The sequence below is a fragment of the Nematolebias whitei genome, chromosome 17, assembly GCF_014905685.2.
Source record: "Nematolebias whitei isolate Nwh7 chromosome 17, NemWhi1, whole genome shotgun sequence".
NCBI lineage: Eukaryota > Metazoa > Chordata > Actinopteri > Cyprinodontiformes > Rivulidae > Nematolebias > Nematolebias whitei.
In genome coordinates this window covers 14,436,372-14,446,396 of record NC_056514.1, presented here as the reverse complement: position 1 = coordinate 14,446,396, position 10,025 = coordinate 14,436,372, and positions in this window count along the sequence as shown.

The window sequence follows — 10,025 nt, the reverse complement described above, 5'->3', positions numbered from 1 at the left end:
GTGGTCCTGTTAGCAGCGTAGTCCTGTTAGCAGCATGGTCCTATTAGCAGCATGGTCCTATTATCAGTGTGGTCCTGTTAGCAGTGTGGTCCCGTTAACATCATGATGATAATAATAACCCCGGCAACGGACAATGACTGTCATCCATACCCGGGTCCAGCAGACATAGAACATTCAAAGTTTCCCACGGAATCAAACTGTTCCGCAGAGTTCGGTCCATGCAGCCAGATGCAGGATCATGTGGACGGCTGCCATGACAGGCTGGAGCCTGAGCCTGAGGCGGGAAGTGGGCCAGAAACTGAACCACGATGGCACGATGGCAAGGCAGCGACACACAAAGCTCTAAAAGTGTGTCGTGGTCATACCCGTAGCTTGGGTGTACAGTGTAGGTGCAATAAAGTCAGAACAAAAGCAACAGGAACAAAACAAGAACTAGTTGAAGCATAGCTCCCTTTAGCGCTGTTATAATGTGGTGCACGTGAGGTGATCTCTAATTTTGACCAATTTCAACTTTTTATTCTCCTTTCAGCTACTTCTGTTCATTATAGGTTTATTATCATGATTATTATTTTGTTGCTAATTTCACATGTTTTGTAATCTATTCAGCCTTTGTCTATTTCAGCTACATTTCTGCTCTTTTTCTTCTGGTTCCTGTTTTTGTTTTCTTGCTTTCAGCAAACGTCAGCTGTTCAGATTCAGCTCACATTAACAGTTTAGCGATGACACTTTTCAGCAGCTTTCAGCAGAAATCCTTCAGCTGTAAGGGTTTGCTGCAGTTTCACTGGAAATGACGCTTCTCCTAGAATTGATATTCTAACTAATAAAACATGCGGTGAAGAGATGATTGCTGCAAGTGATGGCATTTTATTCTAGAAGCCAACAAAGACAAAAAGAAGGAAATTATTCAAAATGAATTTGCTAATCAATTGCATTGATTACCTGATCATCATTAATGTGAATGCCTCTATAAAAACAGTTTCATCAGTTTGTGCATGTTAACCCAATGCCAGGATGGAAAGCCATCCACTTAGAGAAGCAGCTGTTGCTGCCCATTAATCTGGGCAGGGTCAAAGGTCTTTTCTAAACTAGTTGAAGTTTTTAAATCTCCAGTGAGAAAACGATTAACAGCAGAAAACCTAACAGCTCAAACTTCGGCTCTGCGGGCCTCGGCACGTTAAGTTCATGACGGGACAACTATAGAAAAACGAAAAGTATGTTTGGAAGACTGCCAAAAGGAATTCTCTTCTCTCTAAAGATAATATGTCTCAGTAAATCAACACAAACACCTCAAACCAACTGTTAGGCACGGGGGTGGAGGGCTGATGGTCTGGGCTCAGAACTCTCGTCTGTAGACCGAAGGATTCTGGACACACAGATGAGACCATCTCTGAATGCTAGGAAACACTTTGTAACTGTGAATTTCCTTCCCTCCATTGACTACGATGACATTATTTACATGAATGCTCCTACAAGCACCCTGCAGATGTTGGATGCTGTCTATCATGGTGCATTAAGATTCATAACTGGTTGTAACTACTGTACCCACTACTGCACCCTGTATTCACTGGTTAACTGGACATCATTAACTTCAAGTAGACTCTCCCACTGGTACATTTTCATCTTTAAATAATTTCTTGGTCTGCTATCTTAATACATCTCCTACTACATGTCTCTGTGTGAGTGCAGCTACAGCGTGCGCTCTCAGGACATTATTACCTGCAGTGTTACCTCAGTGAGGACTGAACTAGGCAAAAGGACCTTCTCCTACACCGCTCCTGTTTCCTGGAATATCTTGAAAAAAGATCTGAAGCTAAACACCCCTAAGATGAGTAAAAGAAATGGACTTGATGTTCCAATCCCACTCTGGAGCTAGGCCTGGAGGTGGGGCACACGGGCGAGCACCTGGTGGCCAGGCTTTTACCCATGGAGCTCGGCCGGGCACAGTTCGAAGAGGAGATGTGGGTCCCCCTTCCCATGGGCTCACCACCTGTGGGAGGGGCCAAAGGGGTCGGGTGCAATGTGGGATGGGTGGTGGCCGAGGGCGGGGACCTTGGCGGTCTGATCCTCGGCTATGGAAGCTGGCTATTGGAACGTGGAATGTCACCTCACTGGTGGGGAAGGAGCCTGAGCTGGTGTGTGAGGTTGAGAGGTTCTGGCTAGAAATAGTCAGACTCACCTCTATGCATGGCTATGGCCAGTTTCCTTGAGAGGGATTGGACACTCTTTCACTCTGGAGTTCCCCCTAGTGAGAGGTGCCGAGCAGGAGTGGGCATACTTATTGCCCCCCATCTTGGTGCCTGTGTGTTGGGGTTCACCCCAGTGAATGAGAGGGTGGCCTCCCTCTGCCTACGTGTGGGAGGACGGGTTCTGACTGTCGTTTGTGCTTATGCACCAAACAGCAGCTCAGATTATCCACCCTTTTTGGAGTCCTTGGAGGGGGTACTGGAAAGTGCACCTCCTGGGGACTCCCTTGTTCTGCTGGGGGACTTCAATGCTCACGTGGGCAATGACAGTGAGACCTGGAGGGGTGTGGTTGGGAGGAACGGCACCCCTGATCTGAACCCGAGTGGTGTTCTGTTGTTGGACTTCTGTGCTCATCATGGATTGTCCATAACACCATGTTCAAGCATAAGGGTGTCCATATGTGCTCTTGGCACCAGGACACCCTAGGCCACAATTTGATGATCGACTTTGTTGTCGTCTCATCTGATCTGCGGCCACATGATCACTACCTGGTGGTGAGTTGGCTCCGATGGTGGGGGAGGATGCCAGTCAGACCTGGCCGACCCAAACGTATTGTGAGGTTTTGCTGGGAACGTCTGGCAGAGTCTCCTGTGAGACGGAGCTTTAACTCCCACCTCCAGGAGAACTTCAAACATGTTCCGGGGGAGGTGGGGGACATTGAGTCCGAGTGGGCCATGTTCCCTGTCTCTATTGTCGAGGCGGCTTACTGGAGCTGCGGCCGCAAGGTTGTCGGTGCCTGTTGTGGTGGCAACCCTCGAACCCGGTGATGGACACCGTCGGTGAGGGATGCTGTCAGGCTGAAGAAGGAGTCCTATCGAGCCTTTTTGGCCTGTGGGACCCTGGAACCAGCTGATGGGTACCGGCAGTCCAAGCGACATGGGGCTCGGGTGGTTGCTGAGGCAAAATCTTGGGCATGGGAGGAGTTCGGAAAGGCCATGGAGAATGACTTTTAAACATGCTGCTGTTCAACCTCTCCTGAAAAAACCTAGCCTTGACCCCTCAGTCATGTCCAACTTCTGGCCTGTCTCCAGACTCCCATTTGTCGCTAAACTGCTGGAAAAAATAGTGGAGTCCCAGCTGAAATGCTTTCTAGAGGATAATGCCATCTTAGAGCTATTCCAGTCTGGCTTTAAACCTCTCCACAGCACTGAAACTGCTCTACTCAAGGTTTTTAACGACATTCTCCTATTCACAGACGCTGGTGATTCTGTGCTCCTTCTCTTATTGGACCTCACATCTGCCTTTGATACAATCGACCACGAGATCCTCATTGCGAGGTTAGAGCAGTGGGTGGGCATCACTGGGTCAGCCCTCGAATGGTTTAGATCTTACCTCGCTGACAGGTCCTTTTGTGTCTCCATCAAAGATTTTAGTTCAGCCTCGGCAGCGCTTAAATGGGGGTACCGCAAGGGTCCATCCTTGGTCCTCTTTTATTTTCTTTATACCTGCTGCCACTAGGTGCTATTTTCAGGAAACACAACTTACCTTTTCATTTCTACGCCGACGACTGCCAAATCTACTTCCCCCTCAGACTCAACGGTACTCGCTCTATTCAACTGTTACTGGACTGCCTGGCTGACATCAGAGATTGGATGGCTTTAAATTTCTTGAGTTTCAACAAGAAGAAATCTGAAGTTATGCTCTTTCCTCCCAATGACAATCACCAACCACTGCATCGACCTATCCGTTCTGTCACCGTTAGTGAAACAAAGAGTCACTAATCTAGGAGTGATACTTGACCCTTCTCTGAAACTCAACAATCATGTAAACATGATTGTTAAATCCTGCTTTTTCCAGTTGAGGCGACTGTCTAAGCTGAAGCCCATATTGTCCAAAAATAACCTGGAGACAGTAATTCACGCATTCATTACATCCAGGCTTGACTATTGCAACTCACTCCTTTTTGGTATCAGTCAGACCTCCATAGCTAGACTCCAACTGGTCCAAAATGCAGCAGCCCGGTTTTTGACCAGCACAAGCAAAAGAGAGCACATTACACCTGTTTTGGCCTCCCTACACTGGCTTCCGGTTCACCTTCGAATCAAATTCAAAATACTCTTGTATGTCTATAAATCACTAAACAGCTCTGCCCCCTCCTATCTTACTGATCTGCTCCAGCCGTATGTCCCACCATGTTCTCTCAGATCAGCAGACCAGTTGCTCCTAACAGTCCCAGGAACCCGTCTCAAGCACAGAGGTGACAGGGCCTTCTCTGTAGCAGGCCCAAGACTTTGGAATGAGTTACCTCTGCTCGTTAGACAGGCCCCCTCCCTCACAGTTTTTAAATCTCGCTTAAAAACACACTTTTATTCCCTGGCTTTCTGCACTGTGTGATCTGTGCTGAGTCTGTGTGCATCACACTGTGTTAGTCATGTTGCGGTTGTTGTTGTTATCCATTATTGTTTTTGTTGGTTTCTACTTTATGGTGTCCTGTTATGTAATCTATTGCTATGTGCTTGTTCTGTTTGTCCCTGTACAGCACTTTGGTGTGCTTTGTCACTGTTTAAAGTGCTTTATAAATAAATTGGTATGGTATGGTAAAATCTCGGGCATGGGAGGAGTTCAGAAAGGCCATGGAGAATGACTTCCGCACGGCTTCGAGGCGATTCTGGTCCACCATCCAGCGTCTCGGGGGAGAAAGCGGTACACCACCAACACTGTTTATAGTGGAGGTGGTGTGCTGCTGACCTCAACTCGGGATGTCGTGGGTCAGTGGGCAGAATACTTTGAAGACCTCCTCAATCCCACCGGTACGTTTTCCACTGAGGAAGCGGAGCCTGGGGACTCTGGGTCGGGCCCTCCAATCTCTGGTGCTAAGGTCACTGAGGTGGTTAAAAAGCTCTTTGGTGGCAGGGCCCCAGGGGTGGATGAGATTCACCTGGAGTTCCTTAAGGCTCTGGATGTTGTAGGGTTGTGTTGGCTTACGCGACTCTGCAATATTGCGTGGACATTGGGGGAAGTTCCACTGGATTGGCAGACCGGGGTGGTGGTCTCCCTATTCAAAAAGGGGGACCATAGAGTGTGTTCCAACTACGGGAGATCACGCTCTTAAGCCTCCCTGGAAAGGTCTATTCGGTTGTTCTGGAGAGGAGGGTCCATCGGATAGTCGAACCTCGTATTCAGGAGGAGCAGTGCGGTTTTCGTCCTGGTCGTGGAACACTGGACCAGCTCTACACTCTCAACAGGGTCCTGGAGGGTGCGTGGAAGTTTGCCCAACCAGTCTACATGTGCTTTGTGGACTTGGAGAAGGCATTCGACCGCTTCTCTTGGGGAACCCTGTGTGTGTGTGTGTGTGTGTGGGGGGGGGGGGGGGGACTCTGGGAGTATGGGGTACCGGGCCCTTTGATACGGGCTGTTAAGTCCCTGTATGACCGGTGTCAGAGCCTGGTCCGCATTGCTGGGTCCGCATTGCCGGCAGTAAGTCGGGCTTGCTCCCGGTGAGAGTTTGACTCCGCCAAGGTTGCCCTTTGTCACCCTGTTGGATGGACAGAATTTCTAGGTGCAGCCAAGGTGTTGAGGGGATCCGTTTCGGTGGCCTTAGGATTGCGTCTCTGCTTTTTGCAGATGATGTGGTCCTGTTGGCTTCATCAGATCATGATCTACAGCTTTCGCTGGAGCGGTTCGCAGCCGAGTGCGACACGGCTGAGATGAAGATCAGTTCCTCCAAATCCGAGGCCATGGTCTTGAGCCGGAAAAGGGTAGAGTGCCCTCTCCGGGTCAGGGAGGAGGTCCTGCCCCAAGTGGAGGAGTTCAAGTATCTTGGGGTCTTGTTCACGAATGAGGGAAAAATGGAACATGAGATCGATAGGTGGATAGGTGCAGCGTCTTCAGTGAAGCGGGCGCTGTACAGGTCTGTCGTGGTGAAGAGAGAGCTGAGTCAAAAGGCGAAGCTCTTAATTTACAGATCGATCTACGTTCCTACCCTCATCTATGGTCATGAGCTTTGGGTTGTGACCGAAAGAACGAGATCTCGGATACAAGCGGTCAAAATGAGTTTTCTCCGCAGGATGTCTGGGCTCTCCCTTAGAGATAGGGTGAGAAGCTCGATCATCCGGCAAGGACTCAGAGTAGAGCAGCTGCTTCTCCACATCGAGAGGAGCCAGTTGAGGTGGCTCGGGCATCTGTTTAGGATGCCTCCTGGACACCTCCCTGGTGAGGTGTTCCGGACACGTCCCACCGGGAGGAGACCCAGCGGAAGACCCAGGACACGCTGGAGGGACTATGTTTCTCGGCTGGCCTGGGAACACCTCGGGATTCCCCCTGGAGGAGCTAGACCAAGTGGCTGGGAAGAGGGAAGTCTGGGCCTTCCTACTTAGGCTGCTACCCCCGTGACCCGACCCCGGATAAGCGGAAGAAAATGGATGGATGGATGTATGAAGATCTGAAGCTTTCGACCTTGACCTCTCTAAATGGCTTTAAACATCTGTTGAGTTCATGGCAAAAACCAATGCAGACATGTTCCTGCTTTTAGTATTTTACATAGTTTTATAATGTAGTGTGTTTTTTTTATTTTATTTTTTATAATTTCTTATATTTCTTTTTTCATTTTGTATGCTTTTATGTGATTGCCTTTTATTGTGTGTACCTCATCTGTGATTTTTATTTAAATCAGGTCTCTCTTGTAAATGAGTCTTCGAGGCTCAATGAGACTAACCTGTATAAATAAAGGTTGAAAAATAAAATCTGACAGTCGATGAGACCTTTTGAAAACCAGTAAACTTTAATGAATCAAAGTGACGTTAGACTTAGTCACAAGGACTCATTTTCAAGAGAGCCCAGTTTTAGACACACAACATATGAAGTACAAACAACAATAAACACCAATAAAAAAGCCATTAAAATAAAAATAGTATTATAAAAACACAGTTAATGTTAGCAACATGGTCCTGTTTGGTGAGAGGTTCTGTTAGCAGTGTGGTCCTGTTAGCAGCATGGTACTGTTAGCAATGTGGTTCTGTTAGCAGCATCGTACTGTTAGCAGTGTGATCCTGTTAGCAGCATTGTACTATTAGCAGTGTGATCTGTTAGCAGTGTGGTCCTGTTAGCAGCATGGTACTATGAGCAATGTGGTCCTGTTAGCAGTGTGGTCATGTTAGCAATGTGGTTCTGTTAATAGTGTAGTCCTGTTAGCAGCATGGTACTGTTTTCAGTTTGGTCCTGCTAGCAGCAGGGTCCTGTTAGCAGTATGGTACTGTTAGCAGTGCAGTCCTCTTAGCAGTATGGTACTGTTAGCATTGTGGTCCTGTTAGCAGTGTGGTCCTGTTAGCAATGTGGTTCTGTTGGTAGTGTCGTCCTGGTAGCAGCATGGTACTGTTTTCAGTTTGGTCCTGATAGCAGCAGGGTCCTGTTAGCAGCATGGTACTGTTAGCAATGTGGTCCTGTTAGCAGCATCATACTGTTAGCAGTGTGGTCCTGTTAGCAGTATGGTACTGTTAGCAACATAGTCCTGTTAGCAGTGTGGTCCTGTTAGCAGCATGGCACTGTTAGCAACATGGTCCTGTTAGCAGCATCGTACTGTTAGCAGCGTGGTTCTGTTAGCTGTGTGGTCTTGTTAGCAATGTGGTTCTGTTAATAGTGCAGTCCTGTTAGCATCATGGCCTGCTAGCAGCATGACCTGTTAGCAGCATGATACTGCTAGCAGCATGGTTCTATTAGTTGTATGGTCCTATTAGCAGCATGATGATTGTAATGACCGTGGCAATGGACAATGACTGCCCTCCATAACCTGGTCTGGCAGACACAGAACATTCTTTTATTAACTAGACATTAAAGTTGCTCTGGAACAAACCCAATCCTGGCAGTACACTTTATTTTGCACTTTTATAAAGTTATTTGAAAAACGAAGGATTGCAGGACGTAATTTGTCACATTTTGTTGTTTGTTGGTTTAAATATGCTTGATTTTCAGGTCTCTTTTGTAAATGATTCCTCAAGGCTCAATGGGATTAACCTGTATAAATAAAGGTTGAATTAACGAATTTTTAGGTTGATGAAGACTTTATTGTTATTATTATTATTATTATTATTATTATTATTAATGTATTCATTTTTCAAATGAAATCTGAGGGCTTCAAACTGTGGAATTGAGACGTGACAACAAAAGTGCCAAATTTCTGTCAGTCAAACAGCAATCTGGCTCCATGTGGTTGTAAAATGTAAAAAAACCGAAATGGAATGAAAATGATCAGTAAATATTAAGTTACACAAAATAAAAAGTGTAACAACAACAGTTTGACGTAATTTTGGTCTTTCTTGAAAGACTCAAACTCAGGCTTTACATCGAACCATCGGCAACATTTTGACTCGTTCTAAATAGAAATAACGGAAGTTAAAAGTCAAATAACTCTGTTTTGATGATTCATGGTGTTGGGAAAATAAAACCTGTCAAAAAATTAAATAATAAGACCAAACTGAGAACTTCTTTATTAAAATGTTTTCTTTTTTTTTCTAAAACAAGGATTAAAGTGTGACCCTTTGGTCCGACATTAGAACAGAATTCTGATCAGACTGTTTTGGAGCGGACATTGGTCAAGATGAGTTATAGATGAGCCCTGGATGCAAACAGCTCTGTTCATCTGAACCGTGCATACCAAGCTGTGCACTGGTGCCCCCAGCAACCAGATCGGGTCCAACACAATGGGCTGCTCTCTCTCCGGGGGAACAGGACTTCTTTAGAAACAACGCCCCCCCACCCATCCAGTCTGAGCTCGGTCGACACTTAAACAGCGCCTCCTTTTTCAACGACCTTTTCACAGACTGGACGAGCTGCAGGACCCACCCACTGTTCCACATCTCAACCAGGGTGTTGTGCGAGAGGAATAAACTTCTGAATTTAGGGGATTGGTGGTGGGGGCCTTTAAATAGACGGCAGGAACCTTCTCAGGGAATCCTCGGCTGCTCCCTCCTTCAGGGGTTGCCACAGCAAACTAACTCACATGACGACTTGGTGATTGTTTTAATGCTGGATGTTCTTCCTGACACAACAGACCACCGAGCTACCACAGCCCTCTGTGTGGAGCAGAGAGCTGCCATGTAGGGCACCCGGGGAGCAGATAGTGGAGGTTAAGGGCCTTGCTCAAGGGCCCAGAGTGGGGCAAATGAGGGTGCTTTTGATGTTGCTGGTCTGGAGGGGTCGAGCCAGCCATCTTCTGATCACAGGCTCACCTTCTTTAAGCTCTGCACCACCACTTCGCCAAATAATACTCAGGAACGTCTGCAGAAAATGACATTAGACAACTGTTTAATATTTCACATGAACTATCTGTCCTTAGGAAGAAAGCCAAATGTGAACAAAGACAGAACTTACTGTGAGGACAATGCTGATTTGAACTGGACTGACCTCAAAATGAACAAAAACACGAGATCTATGAGAGGCCATCTAGGCCGTCATTTATTCTTGCTTTCACATTTCTGTCGGTTTCTCACATAATGAATGTGAATGTAAGAATAAATTATGACCTAAACGGCCTCTTATATAATGAAGGCCTCCACCTTTATCCAACAACGTTCAGTCAGGTCATCTGGATGGCTTTATTTTTGCTGAGACCTTTCATCCACTATGGAGTATGCTGTTTGTGGGAATCAGTTTGATTGGTGGCTGGCTCTTCAGATTGAAAAAGTCCTTTGGATAGACGACGAAACATCTCAGCAAAAAAAGAAACCGTCCAGATGACCTGACTGAACATTGATGGACTTATACCTGGATTATTGAGCATGGACTTTGGTTTCCACTTCTATGTTCTTGTTGAACAGTTCAGTCTGAGTCTATTCACCCAACTCCAC